Source organism: Tyto alba, unplaced genomic scaffold, assembly GCF_018691265.1.
Source record: "Tyto alba isolate M040663 unplaced genomic scaffold, T.alba_DEE_v4.0 Super-Scaffold_16, whole genome shotgun sequence".
Classification (NCBI taxonomy): domain Eukaryota; kingdom Metazoa; phylum Chordata; class Aves; order Strigiformes; family Tytonidae; genus Tyto; species Tyto alba.
Genome location: NW_024881278.1, coordinates 20,899,393 through 20,912,367, shown reverse-complemented (window position 1 = coordinate 20,912,367; position 12,975 = coordinate 20,899,393). Strand labels below are relative to the sequence as shown.

The following is a 12,975-nucleotide window of genomic DNA, read 5'->3' as shown; positions in this document are numbered from 1 at the left end:
AACTTGCTTTGTTGGCAGCAGAGAGAAGTGGAAAGCCGGGGTTACAGCACGCAAGTTGAGATGTAACTGGATCATTATGTACTGGGCACAAAATCTAAGACATAAAAAATTAACTACAAATATCTCACTGATTTCCTTACAAAGAATGTTTATGCATAGTGCAAGGTCAGTAGAAGAAGAAATTAGGAAGAGGACACAAGGTATAATCAGAGGTTCAAATGGAGCAAAGAAAGTATAGGATAATTTAAAGAAAACTGTTCGCACAGTGGTATCTACGCAGAGGTAACTGAGGGAAAATCCTGAGGATTTTCCTGTTCAATTAGTTATGATCAGATGTAAACCACGGGCTTGCAATGCTGTCAGTTCTACTTGTCACTTCTTCGAGGACAGTCAACTACAGTACGTGAAAACTACTGAAGCTGTGCAAAACCCAGTTTTCATAAACAACATTCATAACATTATTTTCACATCCTTCAGACAAGCATATAGGTTATCACAACCTTAAAATCTCTGTCTGCTGGCAAGACATTACCATCCTAGAGCGTGTGCAAGCACATGAACCAACTGGATCTATTACTAATAAAAAGAGATGAGCTGATTGAGACCACAGATAGCAATTGCAGATAAGATGAAGAACTGCATGAAATGTAGGCAGGAGCTGCAGAAATTAACACCAAACCAGACATACAATTGAATATAATAAACATTACAGAAGTGGAAATGGGAAGCAGAGAAATCTACATTACCCAGATTGTGAAACAAGCCTTACAAAAAGCCAGACAGTAAAAGTTTCCAGCCTATCATATTGCAAGGTCAGATAGACAACAAAGATGCTTGGAGCTTAAGTGTGGAACAGGTCCAAGATCTTCAGATAGCCTTGTAAGAGGAAGGGAAAAACACTGGCACACCACAAGGGAAGGACCTCCACGCAGGACTGCTCCTTAAACGCAGACTCCAGAGGTTTTCTGCAGACACTTCATTGAGAATGGCCTCTAATGGTGCAGTTTTAAAACAAGTCTGGAAGAAGCCTCACTCAACCCTGGGTTTGCACCCTGGTTTGAGCATATTTGTAGAAGGTCACAGGTTCAATATGAATAATTAGGGCTGAATTTATTTTTTTGTCTTCCTTTGTTCCCAGCACATCACTCAAGTAGTGTGAAGAAAGTGAAATACACCCACAACTCCTTATCTGGGGACTTCCTCAACTGATATACAATCAATGTATAATCAGCTCCTTTGCCTCTCTCTGAGGTTCAGAGGAATTATCAATGTCTCAATCTTCAGCTATCACTAGATGCTAGATTAGTCAGCTGGCGTGGGACTCAAAACAAAAAGCCGTGGAGCAGTACCTGTCCTCCAAAGGGGGTTTAGAGGAGATGTTTGCACAATAGGAGGACATATAAGCTGGAAAATATATACCCAGAGAAACACAAATGCATGCCTCGTCACTGTTAGAATTTCTAAATAAAGTGAAATGGATTCTGCAGATAGACACATCAACTAAAGCAAATGTCAATTTGAGAAACCTCTTTTCCTTCCCTAGATGTGACTCCCCATATTTTTTTCAAGCTTTTCTAGCAAGCTGGCAATGCTGTGGGTACCGCAGACTAAAAGATGAGCCATCTGGTCCCTAGGTTATCCAGTCATCACTGGTGGGTTCCCAGGGAGCTCTCAGATGCAGGAGGACAAGTTGGTACTACACGTGGCTGGAAGAAAACTTTGGAGACTTTTACTGGAAAATTCCACACTTTAGTGACCCAGAAGAGAGTCTTTTTTTTTTTTTTTTAACTCTCTGAAAACAGTCACATTCCCAAATTGCACCATTAGTTCTCTTCTCAACAGGACAAACCCAGAAGTGAGAGATCTAAGCTTGCATCTGAAGCACTACACGGAGATCATTTTGGGGATCTTCTGTCTAATTTCCCAACCGTTATATTTGTTTGGAGACTCATAGGCCATTTGGATGGGATGGAGGTAGTTTCTTCATCTCTAGAAGCAAAATTTGTCCATCAAAGCATACTAGAAGACTTCATGTATTTACATGTCTCTGGATTTATTTATCATCTGCTGCCCTTCAGCTGCTGCTGGCAAAATTGTCTCAACTATAGAGCAAATTGGTTTTCTTCTATTATTAATTTTGTTAACTTGCTTTATAGGGGTCCCATGCAGTTCTCTGACTTACTGAAGCTATACAGTAACTCCATTGCATTTTCTGCTTTCTGTTTTTCAGTGCAGCTCTCGCCTTGTCAAATATTTAGGGGCCACCAAACAAAACCACTGACAAAGAAATGTAAATATGCTTGTCTTCTACTGTAATTGTGTTTCCATCACTATAAAAATGTGAAACGATACAGCTTATTTCAATTTGATGATGTAAAGTGCCTTACATCACTATAAACAGAATATACTGTATATATATTGGATATACAATGAGTCTAGCCACGTTATTTAATAGTATTTTTTAAATCATGACAGCTGTATCCTTACAGTTTAAATGCATATCTGCCCACTGTCACATATGTAAGAAACAAATAAGTAAGACGCACTGAGACCTAGAAGTGACTGGTATATATGACTATAAAAGACTTATATAAAAATTCAGGTTACAGTTCTGAATAGGAAAGTTCAGAGCATAAGATGTGGATGACTGTTTTCTTTTAAATTTCTTCAGCAAACCCTAGAGAGAGTACTCTGCATAAAATCATAGAATGATAGAATGGGTTGGGTTGGAAGGAAAGGGACCTTAAAGATCATCTAGTTCCAACCCCCCTGCCATGGGCAGGGACACCTTCCACCAGACCAGGTTGCTCAAAGCTCCATCCAGCCTGGCCTTGAACCCTTCCAGGGAGGGGGCAGCCACAGCTTCTCTAGGCAACCTATTCCAGTGCCTCACCACCCTCACAATAAAGAATTTCTTCTATCTAATCTAAATCTACCCTCTTTCAGTTTAAAACCATTACCTCTCATACTAACACTACAACCCCTGATAGAGTCCCTCCCCATCTTTCCTGTAGGCCCTCCTGAAGTACTGGGAGGCCGCTATAAGGTCTCCCTGAAGTCTTCTCCAGGATGAACGACCCCAATTCACTCAGCCTGTCCCCATAAGGGAGGTGCTCCAGCCCTCTGATCATCTTCCTGGCCTCCTCTGCACCCACTGGAGCAGGTCCATGTCCTTCTTATGCTGGAGGTCTCAGAGCTGAATGCAGCACTCCAGGTGGGGTCTCATGAAAGTGGAGTAGAGGGGGAGAATCCCCTCCCTCAACCTGCTGGCTACACTTCTCCTGATGCAGCCCAGGATACGGTTGGCTTTATGGGCTGAGTTCCATCCACTAATACTCCTAGGCCCTTCTCTGCAGGGCTGCTCTCCATCCATTCATCCCTCAGCCTTTATTTGTACTTGGAATTGCCCCGACCCCTGTGCAGGACCTTGCACTTGGCCTTGATGAACTTCATGAGGTTTGCACGGACCCACCTCTCCAGCCTGTCCAGGTCCCTCTGGATGGCATCCCTTCCCTCCAGCCTGTCACCCACCACACAGCTGGGTGTTGTTGGCAAACTTGCTGAGGGTGCGCTCAATCCCATCTGTGTCACCAACAAAGATGTTAAACAACTCTGGTCCCAATACCGACCCCTGAGGAGCACCACTCATCACTGCTCTCCACTTGGACATTGAGCTGTTGACTGTAACTCTTTGAGTGCGACCATCCAGCCAATTCCTTATCCACTGAGGGGTCCATCCATCAAATCCATGTCTCTCCAATTTAGAGATAAGGATATCATGCAGGACAGTGTCAAATGCTCTGCACAAGTCCAGGCAGATGATGTCCGTTGCTCTTCCCTTATCCACCAGTGCTGTAACTCCGTCGTATATGGCCACCAAATTTGTCAGGCACTATTTGCCCTTAGTGAAGCCATGTTGACTGTCACCAGTCACCTCCTTATTTTCCATGTGACCTAGCATAGTTTCCAGGAGGATCCACTCCATGATTTTGCCAGACACAGAGGTGAGACTGACTGGCCTGTAGTTCCCCGAGTCTTCTTTTTGCCCTTTTTAAAAATGGAGGTTACGTTTCCCCTTTTCCAGTAAGTGGGAACTTCACCAGACTGGCACGACTTTTCAAATATAACAGATAGTGGTTTAGCCACTTCATCTGGCAGTTCCCTCAGGACCCACAGATGCATCTCATGAGGTCCCATGGACTTGCACACCTTCAGGTTCCTTAGATGGACTCGAACCTGATCTTCTCTTACAGGTTCTTAATTCTCTCAGTCCCCGTCTCTGCTTTCTGCATCTTGGGTGGTGTGGCTGGAGCATGTGCTGGCGAAGACTGAGGCAAAAAAAGTCGTTGAGTACCTCAGCCTTCTCCACAGCCTGGCTTACCAGGTCTCCCATTTCCTTCCGGAGAGGGCCCTCATTTTCCCTAGTCTTCCTTTCATCACTGACATACCTATAGAAGCTTTTCTTGTAGCCATTGATGTCCCTGGCCAGATTAGCAAAATAATTTGCTTCTGTGCTGAGGAATACGAAACAGAAAACTGCTGAAAGAAGGGTGATACGATGACTGGGGTAGTTCTGATCAGAGATGGCTGCCTGAGGTCTTTCCACACAATACACGGTGTGCTATTGCCAATATTATATCCACTTTTGATGGTAAAAATCCATAAAAAATAACACTGATGCCGTTGCACTGAAACGTAGTACATACATTGGAAAATGTTAATCTTGATCTCAGTTTTCGGTGTGGACTTGACCATGTTTCATGTTGTGGTAGGGAGCCACACTAACTTCATCATATCTGTATTTAGATATTATCCTTCTGTTACAGAAAATTATTTAGATTAACTGCAATTTAAAGTTAAGTGCCAGGCTTCCTTCTACTCTCATGACACATCTTTTCCATAACTGTTTATTTTTTGTCTTTAGAAAATTTTTGCATACAATCAGCTTCATTTTTCCTTCCTGTACTCAAAAGTATGAATTCTCTCATTCAGGAGACACCTTAGCAATTAGTACAGCTCTGTGTAATAAACTGTCCTGTAGCCTCTTCTTGTACATGTCAATTTTACCACATTACAGATTTTTAAACCCATGAAAAAACAATTCAGTAAGATTGAGAAGGGCATTCAACAGAAGTCATAGGAGATGCTACCTTAAGTCTGTCACTATATTTCACTGGATTTTAAGTTGATGGTGTCTCTGTAAAGATAGTTTCCACTGAATACTGTAATTGAATTGAATCTTTGCAGACAGGACTGTGTATTTCTTTCTGGTAGTACAACTACAGGACATGTAGATTAAGGTGTGTTTCTTCATACAGCAGTTTTCAACTTTTACTTCCAGGAGTGCATACAAAGCCAAGGGGATAAAACTTCTTGCATGTCAGTCAAAGCTCCAAACATTGCAAGTTGGGCATAAGACTTACTTGAAAAATACTGGCCTGTCTTTAAGACATACTGAAGTGCAAAGACTTAGGAGACTTGGTTTCATACTTTACCACTGCAGCTACTTTCCTGGATGACATTGGACAACCTTTGCTCCCTAGTTTACCTGCCTGTAAAATGGGGAGAGTATTACAGGCCCCTGATTGTAAGACCCCTTCAGATCTACTTATACAAAAAGCTGTAACAGAGTGAGCGGTTTTAAAATTCAGAATAGCTCAAATCACACCATCGACTTAAAATCTGGAATTTATTCAAAAAATAAAAAGATGAGATTTTCACTTATGTTAGTTTTATAAAGATACATGAGTTTTATATGTTTATGCATTCATAATTTACAAACGTATGGATTATAATTTATATAATGTATCTATTATACACATTTGTAAATTTATAAATACATATGTCAGTGCATTTTATAAAATAAAACATTTCCTCTTCTCCAGCATGTGAAAATGACACATAAACTGGAGTGTTGTTCACTCGGACATGATCCCACAAGATGGTCCATGTCACTGTATCTCTTGAGTGCACATGTACATGCCCACAGATTATTCCTGACAGCATGATAGCAAAAGTGACTCTTCCAAGAGGAACGGGAACTGACACAAACAGAGCAAGAATGTCCTCTTTAAAACTCCTGATGTCTCTAGCTCATTTTCCTCTCTAGGGCTCACACACAGTTGCAAAACAGTAATAACGCCACTGAAAAAAATTCTCCGAGTATCACTATTTCTAACTTGCCTATCTGTAACTTCTTTACCAAGGTATTCCCAAGTAAGTACTTTACAGGCTTTAATTTGTTTCAGAGCATCCCTGTGAAGCAGCATCGTATCTCCTGTGCGCTCAAGCGCGGGGAGGTCAAGGCCGGGTCCCACCGAGAGCTGCCCAGAGCAGCCCCTATCCAGCAGCACCCGGCTCCATCAGCGCCGGGCCGGAGCCCCAGGGGCTGGGCAGCTGCCGCAGGCTGCACCGGGGGAGCAGCACAGCAACTGACTCATAGATGGGTGTCTCTAAGCTATGTTAAAAAGTTCCCAAGGTTCAAGTTGAGAGAAGACGAACGCTTCTGGACGTCCAGAACTGACTGCAATGCAAACAGCCATGCGGGTTCACGGTTCCTTTATGTTTTTTCTTGTCCACTGCCTGGACCGACCTTAAAGAGCATTTTATCTGCTAGATGAGATGGCAGCCATGGCTTCATAACAATTAAAGGCAATTTAAACTGGTGTGACTGCAAATCCCGCTTTTGGCCACACAACCCTGCCTCCTTTTCTGCTGCTTGTCTGGCTGACTCAGTGAAGCAGTTCAGCGGAAAAATTACACAGGTTTTCTGCCAGTGCTGGGAGGTGATCTGGCTCACCAAGGAAGCAGGGAATGTCAGCACTGGGGGCAAACAGGAGATAAAACCATGCAGCTGGAGGCAGCAACTTGCAGAGGGGACAGCAGGACCTTAGCCATCACAATTTACTTTGGTTTTAGCCTTCACGGAAAGAGACCCAGAGGTGTTCTGGGTGCTCTTCTCAGCACATTTTCTGTATCACTCCTAATGATGTGCAATCCGCGAACCCATCTGGTTGAAAGTAAAGAATTAAAAAAAAAAAAAAAAAAAAAAAAAAATCTTATTTCCAGTATTATTAGTTTTCAAATGGTGGTGGCACGGCCTGAGATCAGATTGGGCTGCCAGTGGAATCTGTGACTTCGCCTCATATCTGGGATCAGAGCAGCCGCTTCATGGGACAAGAGGCAACTGGGACCAGCAAGGCTGGGATGCTGCATGTCTGACACAGGTCTGCTCCTCACCCGGGCGGCAGAAGCGGCCAAAGGGAAGTATGCAGTAGTTCGCAGTAGCTGGGGTCCTGATGCATTTTCACTAAAAATTATTCAGCTGCACTTCAACCTCGGCCATTTTCCCTAACTTGCAATGGATGTGGTAAGAAGTGACGCCAAGGAGCACAAGCTGTTTTATCCTGGAAGCTCTCAATGTCCTGAGCTTCCCAGGGAGAGGACCCGAGAGGGAGAAGCACCAGACTTGAACATTCATGAAGGCAAGGAGCACCAAGGCAAGAGCAGGGTTGTTAACATCACCTTCAAACAAAGCAGAGACACAGAGTTTTTTGAGCACAGGGGTACCTGGGACAATGTACTTGCTGATCTCGGAGCAAGCCCATCACCAAACTGTCATTTATTTCTCTTGTGTTCAGGTATGTGTGATGCTGTGGCTACCTCCCTTATGATGCACAGGGAATGTGATCACAGAAAACACACATTTGGCTTTTTAAACTATTCTCACCCTACTAGTGTCACTCCTATAAGGTCCCAGTGTTTCTTATTTATCTAACAGGAAAGAGATGAAGGTAAATGACTGACTAAATCCAAGGGATTCAGATGATACCAACCTAATTTAGGAGGTAAAGAACCAGCAATGTCACAGTGGAAAACTCACAAGTTTAAATGAGAAATCAAGTTCAAACATTTAACCAGGAGGTGATCAGTAATTACATCAGAACAACTGGTAGAAGAAGGCATATTTGCCATTTCTTGAAATCTCCAAAATGACTTTTTTTTTTTTTTTTTTTTTTTTCCCGGAAAATAAACTTCAATTGAGCAGGTTATAATCTCAGCTACAAATACTGCAGTCCACATTATGTAGGATGTCAGATTCTGAGCCTGAACTTGCTTCTGATCTCAAGTCCTGTATTGGTACACTATATGGCTCAAAAGCTCCATATTAAAACAAAACTAAGCCTGTCATTAGTTTTGTCCAACCAACTTGGTTAATCACGGTCTGACGGTTATTTTTTTAAGATAACATCCACAATTCAAAATTCAATCTGGAAACGGGCATCCAAAACTGAGAAACTGGATGGACATCCATGTTTTGGCTGCTGTGACTCTGCCCAGCAAGGTAGTTGCATAAATGTGATTCATTAAGGACTCTTAAGGGGTTTTATTTTAAGAACTCCAGCTGTTGAACGAAGGTATGTTGCCTCCTACCACAGTCACACTATGTTTTCTTCAGCATTGTCTTTCTTGGAAAGCTCACAAATTCAATGCAAATCCTCCTAATAAAAACTAAGGCATTTGGGAAGATAATGACACAGCAGTCCTGTGTCAGAAAGGAATGAAACCAGGAGCATGATCAGAGACCTCTGTCACTTCTAAACCTCTGTAAGTCCTTAATTTCTGAAACAGCCCTGCTTCAAAAAAATTAAAATTCATTAATCTGGCAGAATGATGGCACTTACTATAAGACATTTGCTGCTTTTCTGCTGTTGGTAAGTGGTGGGAGGTTGCAGGAGGCAGCTGAGCACCCTGCCAGCTCCCGGCCGCAAGCAGCAGCTCCCCTGGAGCTGCCCCCAGCCTCCAGCTGCCCTCCCAGAGAGCTCCCCAAAATGGCAGGGAACTACCCCAGGCAGAGAAGGAGTCTTCTTCTGGCTGGCTGAGCTGAACCAGCGCAGCAAGGTCTCCCTCTTCTGACAGCAGCAAGCGGGAGGCTCGGCCGGCCAGGACCTCAGCCCAGCGCCGGGGCTCCCAGCACTGCCCCGCTTGCCAGCTATCAGTGCCAAAATGTTGTTAAAACAACATCGTGGCAAGCCCATAGAATTATTCTGAGGTTTAACACTGTACATGGGAATATGATTTGTTCTTCAAAACCAGGAAGCTTGATACTCCAGTCCTTGGTGATTAGAAGAAGGATCAGGAAAACTGAGAATATAAATAAAGGCTTAGTGCTTTTGATGGAGACCAATTCATAAATTGCAATACAAGTACAAAGAACGCAGTCTGGCTACAGCCAGTCCCCACAGTTTTCCTGAAATGTCCAAAGCTAATAAACTATTTACTTGATTCAAAAGGGTTTTGTGTAGCTAAACTTATGGCAGAGTAAGATGGGTCCATTTTATAGAATGTTAGAAGGCTGCTTGATAATGATTCTTTGTTCAAATTATACATTTGCTTCTATTTTGAGAGTTACAGCACAAACCTGCGTGTTTCAGGTAAATCGAGTAACACCTAGCTGATTCAATATAGATTTGTTTGTATTGATTAGTTGGACAAGTTGAGATGCTGGGACAAACCTAGAAAGACTGTGTTAAATTCCATTGCTTATTTTCAAAGGTCATTTTGGAAATCACAAGTAATATGGGCTATTCTGGGTTTTAGACTAGACACAAAAAACAAACAGAGGCAAGGCACATGTTGAGTTGTGGTTTTAATTCTATTTTCAACATAGTTTATATGACTTAGGACTCCAGCAAGCAAACAAGCCAACCATTGAATCCAAAACTCAGCATAGATTTTGCATAGCTCAGCACAGAGAAGTTACAATATCTGAATGGTATTTTTCACTTAAGTAAAAATAAAATTAGAAAATGACTAGCTAGCTGGGAAAAAAAAAAAAAAAGAACTTTTCTCTTGACATTTTAAACAACTGAGACCTTTGCGTATAGTACAAAGGAGTTTAATAGGCAATGGGTGATATCATACTTTTTCAGTCTTACTCTAATCTGCACTGTAAATCAAAACAATCTCATAAAAGGTTAAATTATTAAGAACGGTGGCCCAATGGAAGTGTCATACAACCAGGAAACCAGGATGACCATAAAAAGAAAATGAGGCTGCCGGTAACCATTATAATGTAAGGCTGAATCACAAACGCTAACACCAAAGACCTTTTTCTGTTCCAGTTATAACCCTTGAGAGTTTTGTCATTTTTTTTTTTCCTCTCTGAAGGCAGAAGTAGGCCCTCTAACATCCCCCCTTTCAGTTTCTCTCTTCCCAGCTACGGTTTCTTACAGTAACTTGTCATTGTCGGCGAGTTTAAACAGAGCTGTGTAAGCTGTCCGCATCACATATCTGTCCCCACGATGCAAAATCCTTCCCTGCAAGGGAACATTTTGGTGCAATCCAGTGCAAAACCTGAGCTTAAGAGAGGCAGGACGGATGAGGTATTTCACCAAAACATTTACGTCGAATTAAAAAAAAATAACAAGGAGAAAGAAATGATAATTTAAGACTACCAGTGGTAAAGCTCAGTGACCACAGGAGCAAGTTCCTACATGGCTCGCTGCATTAGAGAATTAACTTCCAAATTAACCCAAAGCGCAGGAGCCTCCCCGGGGCCGGAGACCTCCCCGGTGAGAGCGCGCCTTTACCGCACCGGCATCCCCCCCCCCCACCCCCGGCGCCCCGGGGCTGGGGGGCGGCCCGGCCGCAGCCCCCGGCTCCCCCGCACGGCACCCCCCCGGCACCAGGGGAGACACCCGCACCCCCCGCCAGAGAACCACGGCGGCGGGGAACGGCAGCCTCCCCCAGCCCCGGGGCGGCGGGACCACCCCCCCCCCCCCGAGCCCCGGGGCTGGCGCAGTGTCACCCCTCGGCGCCGCCGCTCGGGCGGGAGCGGGAGCCGGCCCCGGCCCGACCGCCCTGCGGCATGCGGCGGCGCCGGGAGCCCGCGGCACCCCCTCGCCCGCCTCCCGCCGAGCCGCGGCCCCGGCCCCGGCCGCGCCGCGCCGGCGGGAGCCGCTGACAGGTCGCCGCCGGTGGCCCCGGCACCTGCGCTGCGCTCGCCGCCCTCAGAGGAGGGGCCGGCGGCGAGACCGCGGCGCGGCGGAGCGGGGCGGGGGGGAGGCGGCGGCGGCGGCGGCGGCGCAGGGCCGGCGGCGGGTCCCCGGGGGCGGCGGGCGCCCCTCGCCCTCGCCCCGCCGCGGGGCCGGGCGGCCGCGGCCGCGGCGCCGCCGACACCTTACTTCCTGCTTCGCTACCCAGGGCCAGACCCATCGCGGCGGAGGGATCCCGCCGCCTCCCGCAGCCTCCTCCCCCTTCTGCTTCTGCTTCCCCCCCCCCCCCCCCCCCCCCACCTCCCTCTCCCCCTCTCTCTTCTGCAAGAAAATAATTTGACAGCGATTTGCTGACACCGGGATTTTTTTTTTTTTTTTTTTTTTCCTCTTTTATTTTGCATCACGGACTCGGCACAGGCAGCGCGGCGGGCGGGGGAGGCCGTGCCGGAGGTAAGTGCCGGTGCCCGGAGCCTCCCCCGGCGCGGCGCGGGGCGGGGGGGTGCGGCGGCCCCCGCCCCGCTCCGCTCCATGTGCCGCCGCCGCCGGGGCGGGAGCCTGGCAGCGGGGCCGGGGCCGGGCCGGGCCGGGGGGAGTATGTTTCCTGGCGGAGCGATATTTGTTTACAGGATGAGCGCCGTACTGTAAGTGAAGTAGGACCCAGCCCGGGCAGCTCGGTAATAAATTAATATCGCAATTGCTCCCTCCTCGCCGACACCGACATAAGCCCCGCCGCTTCCCGCACCCGGCCCCCCCGCGCCTTGCACTTGTTGCAGACTCCACGCCAGGTAGGCGAATGCTTCGCAAGTTTCATTTTTGCACGAGCTGGGGCTGCGCTGGAAGGAGGGGGGAAGAAAAAAAAAAAAAAAAAAAAAAAAAGGAAAAAAAAAAAAAGAAGTGGGGGGGAGGGAAAAAAAAAAAAAAAAAAGTTTGCAGTTTGCAGTTGACTTTCGGTCTGCAGCGGCGAGTAGGCGAGGCCCTGCTTGCTGCCGCCTCCTCCTGCTCCTCGCCGGTCGCCGCGGGCGGGGGGCGGCCGGGGCGCTGCCCGGTACCTGCGGGGGGCGGCGGGCCGGTCCCGGGGCCCCCCGCCGCGGCGTGGCTGCCGGGTCCCGGCCGGGGAGGGCGGGGAAGGGCGGCTCGGCGGGGCTTGCCGCGGAAGTTGTCCGAGCGGCGCGGTCCCCGTCACGGCCCCCGGCGCGAGTGGCCGGCCCACCCGCGACTCCCGCCCCGCGACGGGCAGCGCGCTCGGCGCGGCCTCGGTACCGGTCGGTGTTTTTTTGCGAGGAGGCGGTCCCGGGCTGGGGAGCCCCGGGGGGCACCGCTGGGTGCGAACTTATTTTGGGGAAACGGGCGTTTCTCCTCCTTTTCGGCGGGAGAGGGATGTACGGCGGGCTGGGTGCTGTCGGGGTGCAGAAGCGCTTCGTTCCTCCAGCGCGTCAAAATATGGGGGGTAACGAACAACAACTCCTAGCCAGATGTTTAAATACCAGAGAGGTAATTTGCAAGTAAAATTAATTGGCAGTTAACCAGTTAATAAATGGATAATGCCTACTCATCCTTCTGCTGACTTTACAGAGTGGTTTTTACATCTGCCAGTCAACTAGCCAGGCTTGACTATTCGAGATGTAAACTTAGAGGGGTTAAGACCTTCGTCCAGTAAAATCTGACCTGTACTTGCAGTCCCAGTGCATCAACACTGGTCGCGATTCAGGTAGTTACCGGTGAGGTTTGTGATTTTTACAGACTGATACGACAGCAGCAAAATAAACATGATGACCCATAACTAAACTATTTATGGAAAACGTCGCAAAGTGCTTAACTGCTTGATTAATGTTTTAAGCAGGTAATGACTGGGGGTGAAGTTTTATGTCTTTGACAGCTATAATTTTTATGTAAGTATGGGAAGAGGGGAGAGTTCAGCCAGCAAGCTTGGGCCTGGCCTGCCGGGCTGCTTGCGGGGCCACCCGGCTGCCCCCACCCG

General features: G+C 47.1%; 1 protein-coding gene across 6 annotated transcripts in view; it reads left to right on the top strand.

Moving 5' to 3' along the window:
- Positions 1-11,407: 11,407 nt before the first annotated feature.
- The window catches only part of TRERF1 (transcriptional regulating factor 1), a 105,345-nt gene continuing 103,777 nt past the window's right edge, over positions 11,408-12,975 (top strand). For 3 of the 6 annotated variants that reach the window (XM_032989135.2, XM_032989133.2, XM_032989134.2), the window contains exon 1: positions 11,497-11,782. The gene's annotated coding sequence lies outside the window, so the exon portion shown is untranslated. Of the gene's footprint in view, positions 11,448-11,496; positions 11,783-12,975 lie in introns of those variants that run through there. The other 3 variants (XM_042789741.1, XM_032989132.2, XM_042789740.1) reach the window with 2 other exon arrangements.